The 13208-nt window shown below is 39.7% G+C and overlaps 1 protein-coding gene across 1 annotated transcript in view; it reads right to left on the bottom strand.

Annotated features, from left to right (window-relative positions):
* The window catches only part of CRB1 (crumbs cell polarity complex component 1), a 113213-nt gene that overhangs the window by 75829 nt on the left and 24176 nt on the right, over positions 1-13208 (bottom strand). The gene's annotated exons all lie outside the window — the stretch shown is intronic.

Genomic DNA, 13208 nt, shown 5'->3' with positions numbered 1-13208 from the left:
TCTTCCAATAACCATGGCCTGGAGTGTCAGGATTGCTTAACACTATATTAAGAGTACAGTTGCAACAATATTGGTGGTTGTCAATAGATATCCAACAATATGGAATGCATTTGGGTATATTTAAGACTTGGTTTTTTTACTGGAAAAAAGAGTTGAACCACATTTTTCAGTTCAATACCACTTTGTATTCTTTTGTGGTGGAAGTTTTTTGTATTAGAGTTCAACAAAGCTAAATGACTTGGGTGCAATTATAGCTCAAGTAAGTGGTTCAAACCATCATGCACTTTGATTTTGACTTCCTGATTATAAATAGTAATTTGACAGCTGTACAGCATTTCCACCACAAAGAATCTCCCAAACACCTGAGATTCAAAATAGCCCTCTGAGAGCCTTCCAGCCTCTGAGGCTGGAAGGACATGGTGAAATAGTGTAAACATGTTCCTTACCTTCCAGGAACTGAGCTCCTGGTAGTAATTAAAGACCACTTGGAGTTGCCTTGCTGCTGTAAAGACCGGCTGACAATAACAACAGCTACTTCTCACTTCCCAATCAAGGAGGAGCGAGCTGTTACTAACATTGTTCATAACCCATGACTGAGAAACACTGATACAGTTAAAGCAGTGAAAGTAGTGAAGGATGTTCTTTCTAGTAAAAGAAAACAAGAATTTTGCCATGAAATTGTATAATTTTTAAAATCATCATTAATTGTCTCCATAACAAAATAAATGGCTGTATTCAGATAAGCATAGCATACATATGTAGGTATATACCTCCTGCCTTAAATTCAGTGTTAGGCATACTAAGCAATAGCAGCAAGGTGCCAAGTACCGAGTGCCTGAGGTAGGTGTGTTGACCTGGGCTGAATCCTCTGCAATCCCAGCTTTGCTGCCAACATCAGGTGAGCTAGACTGAAGTTTGTGTACTTTTATGTGTGCTATAATCAGGTCTGCCACATGCAGCACAGATCTAGGTGAAGAGTGCAATGGGGTTCTATTGATCACTAAATTAATCTCATAATACCATATTGCTTCTGTCATGACTTGCCATTGTTTTGGTATGGGTCAGTGGAAACGGTGTTAATCATCATCACACATCCTGCAGCATTTGGGAATTTTGTTAGTCACATATAAACTGACTCAAGGCTGTGGAGATAGTAAGACCCAAAGGGATGATTGCAAATGGGGTGTTTGTTCTAGACCTCTATCTTGGTCTAAAGGTCAAGCTTTTGAACGCTGAGAGGCTAGTGGAAGAAATCATGGAGTTGCCTCCAAATACAGTGCTACTAAAATGAAACAATGGTGGATCAAACCTCATAGACAGTGATTAATGGAGAGAAGAAAGGCAAGTAGTTATTTACTGACATGAACCACCTAGAAGGCAGGGACCATATAAATACTGACCTAAAAAGCTAAATGCATGTATAGTATTTTAATTCCTACTGATCAAATTGGAAGATCTGATCTGGAGTATAATAAGAGTTCTATCCAGTACAATTTTTTTCTTTCACAACTGATTTTCACCATGTTATAAGAAATCCTCTACTGTATAGTGAACATCTGAATACCATCAGACTTCTAATGTGATTATGACATGACATTCCTCAAAATATGAAGGTAAAACTGTAAAAAAATATTTTGCATATTGCTAGAGAAAAAAATTTGTATCACGGGAGGGGAAAAAAAGCAGTCATATTTTGGCCAAGAACCTATGAAATGAAGCTGAATGTTCCTTTTGGAGAGAAGGTAGTGATTCAGAAGGGAGAGACTAGTGGGCTGGAGAATGAAAGTTGCATTAAACAATCTATATGAGAGTCCTGTGAACATCCTATTTTCTTCTTTCAGTTTATACTTTTATTCTGGAGTCTTGTTTGGAAATACGAAGGGCACATGTCTTCTACAGCAGTTACTTGAAAGTGAATGGCTGAACAGTGTATGTTTGTGCAACAGGGTGTTGTGAATGAGCTGAACTTTTTGGAGAAATTCAGACCCACCTATCACCAGGCTCTAATTTCTTCCTGGTTCTTGGAACTGAGATTCAGGAGGGTGGACACAATAGAGGAGGAGACGGGGCAGTGAAAAAGAAGCAGCATGTAGAGATGCTTATTAATAACTGGGGCTAGACAAATGCTGATAAAGTCCTGGGACAGATCCCTGGCTGGCTGGGAAAGTGAGAGGCTAGGGCTAGTCACCTGAGGATAACAACCAACCACTGGGGTTTGTCAGAGAATACAAACTGACTGATGAGGGTGTATTTTCATAATGTGTGTTTTAACACATAATATAATATAATATAATATAATATAATATAATATAATATAATCTGTTTTTTTCCCAGGAAGGGGAAGTGGAGGAAGAAAGCCTCAGAAGGCTTTACCAGCTTAGGAAAGACAGCTTATGTAGATATGACACTATGATAATAAATGGGGAGGTTGGAAAAGTTATCTGTGATTCACTGTTGTGCCTTCTGACTTGAGGTGTACACAGGAGAAGCAGTGCCTCTGAGAATAAAAAGCACCAATCTGAATGAACTTGATGCTCATAAATAGGTACATTTACTGAGTCAAATACCTAATTAATACTTGTTTGAATAAGAAGAATAGAGATTTATGCAGTAACATTGATAGTAACAATGACATCATGATTTAAAACAAATTAACAGTGGTCTTAAGGATTACACAGAAATAGTTTCTTGATTGTTTCTTTTGGGGTGTTGCATGTATAAGTAAAACCTGAGAAATATTTTTGTTTTAACTATTTTTAGCTGTTGTCTTGCTCATATACACCAGAGATGCAGAGGGGGAATATCTAGAAAAGGTATGGTCTTTTCTTGGTAAAGATTATCTTTATTTAATGTAGGCTAAGATAGATGTGATTAAGAAAGCAAGCTAAACATTGATTAGCAGGAGGAGAACTGGAGCTTTACCTCCTGTTCTTTGAAGAAAACCAGGACAAAAATAGTACTTCTGATTTAGCCTGTCTTTAAAATGACCGTCCCCAAACCTGTTAACATTCAGTTTTGCACTGGGAGCAGATCATCCCAATGTGGTGTCAGTTGTTCTTCCCTCAGCTCACAGCTCTCACTGAATGCAAAATTCAAGACAATGGCCATGGTGTACTGACTTGCTCCACAGTCAGCAGTATCATGGACCTTTCTCCTCCCCAACACACCTTCATGTATGTTCTGATGTCCTAGTTAACATAATTTTGTATATTACCCATGTATTTAGTTTCTTTCTTTTAGTCTGGATAATAAAGAACTTACTGCAATCTATTAATTACAGTTAAAATAAGCAAAACTGCATTCCTTAGGAACTTCTGCATCTCACATTGTGCAACTTTAAAGAGCTTTCCTTTCACTCTGTCTACCTACTTAAAATTCATTAAAAGTGCATGTTTGAAGAAGTGTTGCAAATTTGAAAAAAATTAACTATGATTAAGTTATAAGGTTATTTAACTATTGTACTGTGTAAACTACAAGAGGTGAGGTCAATCATTCATGTGCTTCTTAAGTTAGGACCACTGTGACATGAGAAGCAGTTCAGTTCATTGTTATGGCTTTTCCAGAGATGATTTCCATGCAACAACTCAATTTGTTGTAATGACTGTGTGTGAGAGAAACCGAAGCATTTGCCAGTCTGCAGTTTTGATAGCAACATACTAGCTTTCAGCACTGGTTAGAAAGCTTCACTGCTCTCTGAGGCAGTAATAGTGGATGGAAAATGAGAGAAGAGGAAAGAAAGCCCTAAAAGTGCAGTCTGTAGTGAAGGCAACCAATTTGTCTCCAAGGTGACACCACAATGGGAAAAACATGAACCAGAAAACCTTTCATGGATTTTTTTTTAACTAGTATCTTAATTTCAACTCCTCTGTTTTTTATAAAACAAATTTCTTATGCAGAAATTGCCACCAGACAATTCAATAAATCCAATACTCCCTAGAGGATGCTTTTGTCGGATTTGTACTACAAGTTTACAGTGAAGCAATAAAGTTTTTGGAGTTTTATCCTCATTCTAATACGCTGTGACATGTTTTTTATTATTTGTATAGCTCTTGAGAAACACAAGGGTTCCGAAGGTCTTGGCAGAGATGTTATCACTGTTGAGTTTTAGCTTACTTGTGATTTAAAGGCTTGCTCCTAGCCAGACCTGCGAAACTGTGTCTCAAAATGTGATCATCAAAGGGTATGCAATTATCATACTGTGGTTATCAAATGGTATGCAGTTCACCAGGACATTCCCATGATTTTTTTGAGAGAAGTCATGTTCCTAAATGACATGAGCGCTTCAGAAAATCCTTGGATCCCAGACTGCTAGTTAGAGCACCATTTTTCACCTATTTGAGACAAGTTTTTTACACTACCTCCCTTTCTGCCCTGTGGAAACTCAGTTTCCCTGCTGCTCTGGAGTCATGTGGAAGGAGGGATTTGGGAACCTATTGAGAGCTAGGTGGAAACGAGAGAGAAAGAAGATGATAGCATGTGGAAGCTGAACTCCCCCATGCTCTGCAATGTGATGTGGCAGAGTATGGTGATGCCTGATGCAAAGGCTGGCTCAGTTTGAGCTCGTGGTTGAAGAATACTCTCTACTACATTTGCAGAAAGAAGGGGGAAATGTTTCAGTGTTTTGGGGGGCTTGATTTCTGGTAAGGTTGTAGAGGGATAACCTGAAAAGTCCTCATGTTCTAGCTCAGATAAGCAGAGGAGTCGTTTTCATTCTTAAGGTCACTTCAGCAGTGACTTGTTCTGACAGACATCTTAAAACTTGCATGTAACATTAGAAAAATGGAAACAAAATGCCGATCACTTTGTATTTACACTGACTGACACCTGAGGTAATTATCAGTCTCTTTATAAACATTGGTACATTAATCTAATTACGAGAGGAATTAGTGCCAAGCATTTTACCCCATAGTTAAATCCTTTTGATGGAGACGAGATGTTTGGCACTAAAATTCTTTGCAGTAAAGCTTGCCATCTACTGGCAAATCGTCAGTACTACCAGAAACATGTCAATACCTGCATCTTTTAAAAGAGTTGGCACAAACTATTAAATAATTAAAACTATTAACTAATTAAATCTTAAGTCAATAAAATCTAAAGTAAAGTAAATTGACGATCCCCAATTCTGAGAATCTGAATAGCAATCTTAGCCATTCAAAGTCCACAAACAAAACCTAGCAAACTGTGTTGGGTCACTTTTGGCAGAAATGTCTTTCAGCAAAGACTTGTTCTTTCCAGACACGACTCTCCCTACAAGTTGGTGAAATACCATAATCAGCAGCAGAACTTAAAATCAAATTTCAATCACTGCTAATCCCATTGTTACAAATTGCAGTTCACTTGACTGTGGTCATGCCTGCACTTTGCTAATCATCTCATCACGTCTGGAGGCTGCTTGTAATTCTCAATGCTATTCTTCAAATGTGCCTTTTTCCCTGAATGAGGACTCTAAGCTTCACAGAAGCTCTCAACACTATCAGCTTCATGATCTTTTACATATGCTGCGGAGATTTTCTGACCTCCTTAACAAAGCCAGCCTATTTTCTAGAAAAAAAAATTCCATGAGAAGATAGAGAACTTCTTGATACCCATATAGTCATCAACACTGATGAGTTTACTGTGCTTTGAGGAGGACTTCTTTCTTTTTTTTTCTTTACTCTTTTTTTTTTTTAACAAAGAGTTATTACTTAATACATTTGAATTAAAACTAGGAAGCTGCACCAGGTAATGCAGATAAAGCAGTTCAGAGCAAAATCTGACTTTTTATTAACCGATACATTTTGGAAAGAAATGGAGAGCAAAAAAACCAATATGCTGGTGCATGAGTTGAGAAATGAAACTTGAAAAATACTCCTAAGGAAAAAATGATTGAATTACAATAGCAAAAAAAAAAGTCTTCTTTTTTTTTAAAAAAAAACCCACAACCCAGAAAATGTGCGTTGGTTGGGGGCTTTTGTTGTTTTTAATTTGCTAAAATAATTTATATAATTGACATCTTGATTGTGGTCAGTCACTAGAAGGATAAAATTTCTTTGAGATAAATGAAGGAACCATTGCTTCTTTTAGTGTTATTACTTCAATCTGTCTTCTGTTGACTCAACAACAACATACAGCATTTGTTCACAACTGAAGGCTTACCTTGTGATAAAATAAGCTCACTAAAGAAGTCATGAGATAACATGACAGTAGCAAGGGTTTAGATAGCCCAGTGTCTGGAGTTAGAAATGAGAACCTTCAATGCTTGTGTTCATTTCTTGTTTAAAACTTGCCCCTGAGATTTTAAAACAAGTGTGCAAATCTGTGTCACTAAAATATCAATCTCTGTGACTTTAGTGAGATCTTGAAATAGTTAACATTTAACTGGAAATATCAAAATATTGCCCAAGGCATTTAACGCTGCATTGAAGAGCACTTGGCTTTGGTATAAGAAGGCATATCTCAGTTTATCTGCAGTGCACCATGACATAGAAAATACAGTTCATCACTATGACAATAACTTCCTTGCTAAGACAGCCTTAGAAAGTTGTGAGTGTGCATATATAGTCAATATTGATGTATCTTGAAGAACTAGGGAAGAGATGAGCACAGCTGCATAATCGACAGTGACAGAAATTGGGATCAGATACCTTCACCATGGACTGAAAGGCAGAGATGCCGTTGGTGGATCAGCATTCGGCAGATGGGGAAGAAAAGGACATGAAACCATGCCATTCTGGATAAAACAAAGGCGAGTAAGAGGCTATCTTAGCCCTCAAAATAGCTTTTCCGTCGAGATTCTCGGTGAATAGATAATTTCAGTTTTTCCACACAGTTCTGACTGCCAGACTAAAGTCTCAAACTTCTTAAACATTGCACTAACGCTATTTCACCCCTTCCCTGCCCATCTCCCAAAACATTTGCCTACTATCTTAATTATTTAATGTAATGAGCAGCTTGTAGTTACTGTGGTGCCATTTCTCCTTTGCAAGCTTCACCTGGGATGGAAGTGCCAGCCCCAGGACCTGACCTGCTCTATGCACAGCTGGAATTATTACTCAGTCTGCTCAATGAAAAAGTGTACCTTGGGAAGGTATGAACAAACTTTTGCCAAACAAGCAAGCACTTGTCGTTGTGTCTACAAATGTTGTGGTCATAAAGGGTTAATCCTGAATCTTTAACTTCGATTGTGTGTCGAAAATATCCTAGCATGTTGTTATAGAAACCACTTTCAGGCTTTAAATCTTGAATCACGATCATTACCATGGTAACCACCACCACACACAGGCAAAAAAGAAAAAAGGAGGTTACACAAATACTCAGTTTCTATCAAAAAAGCCCATTTCATTTTCAAGTACATTTGTATCAGCAAAAACAAGGAAAGTAAATTAACAACTTATTTTCTGAAGCAGAAGTATTGTATATCAGCGTAAGTGTAACAACTGAATAGCATTAACATTTTAAAATGTTGTTTACAAAACACTTTAAGATTAAAAGTATCTGTGATTCAAATTACAGAACTGGTTATTAAATCAGTCTCTCTATTTCACTATTCTCCAAACATTTCTGCAAGCTCACACTAATTTGGTGCTGCTCCCCAAGAATGAGGGCTGTTACTGTTGGCTGTCATCTTCCTTCGCTGCCTTTTTACCTTTGTGCTGTCCCAAAGCTCCTTACCCTATGAGCACTTCAGCAGCAGCAGTCCTTACAGCTGCGCTGACTGATGATACTAAACACAGCAACAATTTGACAGGCTTCCCTACAAAGCAGCCATGCAGTGACTGTTTCATCACGCCGCGGTGAGATGTGCTAGTTCAAAGGCACTCACTTGGTGTGCACACACACACAGCTGCTTTCTGGCTAATGCAAGAGTGCTGGAGAAAAGGGGGGAATGGGTGCAGCTCATTAGCTTGTGAGTTGTGTTGTCAGCAGTAGACAAATAAAACAAACATCTCGAAAATTAGGTAAATGCTTTCTTCTCATAGCCCCCTTTCACTTCTATCCTTTGCTTCAATGCAGTAAATACTTTTTGACTCTCACCTTATTTTGCATCATACCCTAGTGTCTGTGCTGGGAACAGGAGGAGAATCAGGCCCATTTGCTCAACAGGGCTCCTACAGATAGAAGTTGGAGGATTTTTGGTTCAATTGGCCATCAAGGCATGGCATGGTGCTACTAGCAAAGCAAACAGACTGGTTTCTAATGTGAATAAAAGAGTTCATCCACTACTTCTTACCTTTATGTTCAGCACTACAGCACTGCAATTTAAGTTGATGGTGCATAGTGATTGTCATGCTCTTACTATGCACAGATAGTTTTGTTTGCATAAGATGCAGGACAGTGGCTGATCAGGCGCAGAAGGTAGCTGATATCCAAACAGAAAATGATGCAGACACTGATGTAGAAACTGAACTGATTTCTGCTGTCAACCCCTCCTACTGTATGCACTCTATCTGAATATAACTTTCCTCTTTAATAGCTTCATATCTCCACATTCTTATCTTCTAACTCTACAGAAGAGTAAAGACATGAGGGTAATGAGGTGTTCCTTCTCCCTTTAGAAGTGATGAAATTTCTTTTTAGTTGAATTCACACAGCAGAATTTATTCTTAATACTACAGAACAGGATTCCTCCACACAAGGACATGGGAGATTAATAGGCAGGTGAGCAACAACCATGATACATGGTGGTGGAAGCCTGGGGGCCAGCTTCAAGTTTGCCGTTCTATCAGCTCTTCAGAGGCAAAGAACATGGAAAATTTATTGTGCTCAAAATCTGAAACAATTTTATTTAGGTAATAAACTTGATTGTTTATAGGAAAGATTTGGCGATTCTGCAGGTTAAATGTCTTTGTCCCAAGGATTCAATCAATACCTTTCCTGCTTGCACTGCTCTTAGGGCTTCATTAAAGCTGGGGACATCCTCACCATATAACTCAGGATACAGACCCATGTGTGTAAAGATCTCTCCTGTGAGACGAAAGTTTTTGCAGAAATAAAGAGAGAAAGCCTAGGTGTTTTAGTTAGGGGTGTGAATTGTGTCTTATGCTTTAAAATGTTATCCTGTATTGCTTGCCCTTAATGAGGTTTCTCAGCCCATCTAGATGAACTTTTTTGGATGGGTGGATTTGTAACTTGTGAGAGGTGTTGCTTCTGCCTTGCTCCCAAGAGTTACAAAGATGGCAGCATCAAGCCTTTTAAAATTAATGGAAGCATAATCTGCTATTTCCAAACCTGATATGTGAACGCAGTGAGGGGTGCAAGTGGTGCTGGGGAAGTGGAAAAATGAAACCAATGCTTGCAGTTGGAAATATACCACCTGTATTCACAGCTACGCTAAGGAGGAAAGCTAAACCATACACCTTGGAAGCAGATGCATGGCAAAATAATGAGGGAAATGGTGCCAGAGCCAAAAAGGGTTGCAGAAAGACCAAAGCACGGTCTCACTTCTTCTCTGCATCAATGGGGGCATTTTCAGGAACGCAGAGGGAGTAACACAGCGTAAAACTGTCAGTTTGTGAGTTTGGGTGAAATCCAGTTGCTCCTGGCTTTGTCTGAATTCCAAATAATGGAAAATAGGGAGCAAAGGAGCTGTTGCCTCTTGAAGAGGCCAAATCTCGCCTTGAGAGACACAAGGTCTCACAGCTTCTCTGGAGTCCGGAAAGAGTTTGTGGCACTTTGCCTTTGTGTAAGACAGAGGCTCCTGGCTCCCATTGAGCTGCTGGCTCCCATTGAATTCAGTCTCAGCAAGGAGCTGGGGGCTCGGCTGAGCTGGGAGATACTGCCCATCACACAGACCAGCTACTGCTGACTTGCAGCACTGAGATTTCATTTAGGTCAGAACATCCAAGCAGCCGTGCTACTGCTGTGCTCAACTACTAACATGGGAAAGAAAAAGCAGTCAGAAATGTTGCCAATTGCTGCTAAATCATTGATCTACTGAGCTCGGAGTAGAGCGGCTAAAAATTGAGTACAAAATTGACTTCAGGTCTAAATGCTATGTTCTGTGTTGTTTGCTTTTGAAAGCCATTAGAAGCCATCCTCTTCAGTCTCCTTTACCTGTGGTTCTACCCTCCACTTCATTGCCTCTTTCCTTTTGTTATATGAAAACAGCCTACAGCAGTGATTCCGATATACAGCAGCGCATAAAGATGCTGTGATTTTAAAATATAGCCTCAAATTTCTGTAACACTGACCCAGGTGTAATTTATTTCTGTGAGTCAAAATTGGATAGGCTTAAAGCCCTGACTGTGAGAAATGCATCATACCAACCTGTAACATGGGCCAAGAATTTCTCTTCTGGTCAGAGATATTTTCACCTCCACTTTGCTAGTCACAGACTTCAGAAAATTAGATTTTTCCTCTGTAAGTCATGCTTAAATTTTGGCTTCAAGAAAATATGTATATGCTCATTGATCAAATGTACTACACTAGTAAATCATAGAGAAAATATTATTGTCAGGTGTATCACACAGGAATATGTTCACAGCCAGGTTTTGATGACTCCCAATTCAACACAGTCTCCACAAGCACTTGTTTTTATAGCATTCAGATAACCAGAAGATCCCATCAAGGCATATTATATAAGATAAGATGCACCATATCCCTCCTGCACAGCCAAACCTCTAGCAACAAAATGCACGTTCAGAAAATGATGGTTTTTAACATAGTAGAACGGGGGCAAAACCCATGACAAAACACATAAGGGTTTTTATAGACCTATTGCTTTTCCCAGCTGGCTTACTATGTTCTGCTTTGAAGTCTGTAAGGAAATTAATGTTTTAAAGTTTCTAGGTGCAAAGCTGTGTACTGATGTGTGCAGATGTTGAGATTGCCTACAATAGGTTCTCAGTAACACAGCTGAGAACTAAATGTTGCTGAAGCCAACAAAATGCAGCAGAACAGTAAGATCAGCTCCAACTTTAGAGTAGCATCACACTGATATTCATAGCCACCGGAGTGCATGCTGTCCCTCCAGGCTTGCTGAATGCATAGTCCTTTTCTCACACAATTTCAGTTTCATACTATGTAACAGTACTCTCATATCAAAGTCATGATGCTGCTTCTCCCGTCTCCCCAGACTTTAAAAAAATAATCAGCCCTGTGGCAGATCAGCATTGTGTTGCTGGAAATACAGTGCACTGTGATTTAAATGCCACAGGAATCAGGAGAAAGCTTCAGTGCGGCTATGATGCACAATGAGTACAGAGAAAGCAAGGTCATTCTTTTCCAGCATGAACTTTGTAGTGGAGTTCACGTTCCAGCCCTTTCTGTTATTTACTAAATTCTTTTCAACAGAAATCACCTACAATTAGCTCTGCATGAGCTAACTACCAATTGGGATTTAGAGACTGCTTGGGAAAAGTCACAGCTCCTGTTTTTTGGGACAGGCTAGAATCTAACAGGGGGAACTGGTGCAACCAGTTTCCATCTGCTCTCCTGCTGAGCTCCTGTGCTGACAGCAGCTACCAACAGGGCCAAGATCATAACATTGAGATTGGTGAAGAGCAATGATGTGATCATGATCTGCACAAGTTGCCCTCACTGACCTAATACAGACAAAAATCAGTCACAGGCCCAATAGAAGGATGCTACAACAGCCACTACTCCACACCAGTGGATTTTTACAGAGGGCTAGTCTTTTGAATGTTAGTTTCACCTACCAGTGAAGCTCCAGCATGGTCATGGCTCTGACACAACGTCTGTGGTAGCTTTCCTGACCTGCAAACAGGCCGTATTGTAGCATCCTAATAAATCTACTAACTTGTAACAGAGGAAGAATGAATTTGTTTCATGGTTCTACAATATTTTATTTCCAGAGTAAGCTCAGCAGCAGGTCCTGATAAGACTCTAAGCTACATGATATGAAATTACTAGTCTCAGTCCACAGAGCACCACAGTTTTCTCTCCCCTGATTTCAAGAACTGTCTGCTGATTAATGGCAAAACTCTATGTCCACCCCCCAACACGCTACATAACGTGCAGAGGTGTTGTTCCACCAAAGGTGTTGTTTCCCTAAAAGCCACCACCCTTTCTTATCCATACTACAATCCTAGAGGGGACTGGCCAAGCCCTCACTTGATGACACCCCAGAACTTGATTTCACCTGACAGCAATGCAGTGTAATCAAATGAAAGAATGAAAGTTAAATAAAAGCCAAGAGGATAGCAGCTGCAGGTCACGTTGTCTTCTCTGTCATATGACAAGTTGGATTGAAATGAGTTTGTGGGACAACAGAAACGATTTCTATGAGAGATATTAATGAATTTTTGGAGGTTGCTAGGAAAATCAGAATTCTTACTCTACTGATATCTACAAAGCAAGTCCTCAGCTTGACATTTACCATTCTGTTCAGGTAAGGAGCTGGCTCTATCATAGGGGTATGCAGCTCATTTGGCTGCCTTTCACTTTGCAGCAGAACATGATGACTAGTCTGTGTAGTGACGTTCACAGCGAAGTACACTGAGCTCATGACACTGCCTGGCCAGACAGGGCTGGTAGACCTTCTGCTCTCATCAGCCCTGGCATATTTTTGTGTCATAGCACTTGTCTGGATGACTGAGTCACTTGATGACTTTCTCAGAGGGTTCAAGGCTGTATATGTCACACTAGTTTAGATGCTCTACTGGGGTGACAATTTTCCTTCCTTGTCTCCCACATAACAATAACAGAAAAAAACCTTTGAGCTATAATTTATTCACAAACTCCTTTTTATGCCTGATTTTTGAAAATTTTAACAAATACCAGTTCAGTAACGTGATACATCATCCCCAAAAGTGCCAGATCATTTAGTAGTATAGCCATAGCCAAAGTTGCTTCTAAGGCAGCTTATGTCTCTACAACACTAACATTTCTGTTCTAACTCAAATTATCAGGAGCCTTTCCTCACAGAAAAGCAGGATGTCAGACTGGCCTTTTATCCCAAAGTTTGCTTGAGGTGATGGATCACAAGCTCATCTTTCGTTTTTTGTGGTTGCCCACAACTCAGGTACATGATTTTATTGAAACTTGTTGCCTGTCAGGCCCAGAGCATGTCCCCTCTCCTGGGGATTTGGCTGCCAGGGCTCAGGGCCAACATTGATAGCACAGCTCTATGGTTTTAGGAATCCTCAGCAGGGACCTGGACCTCCTTTGCTTGGAAGCTACTTTTAAGGTCAGGTTCTCAACCTTGGTATCTGCCTGGCCATGTACTCCACTGATCCAGTTCTGGACCCTCACCCAGGCTTGATCTCTTG

This window comes from Gavia stellata, chromosome 10 (genome assembly GCF_030936135.1).
Source record: "Gavia stellata isolate bGavSte3 chromosome 10, bGavSte3.hap2, whole genome shotgun sequence".
NCBI lineage: Eukaryota > Metazoa > Chordata > Aves > Gaviiformes > Gaviidae > Gavia > Gavia stellata.
Note: the sequence above shows the minus strand (reverse complement) of the source record. Positions and strands in the feature narration are given on the sequence as shown.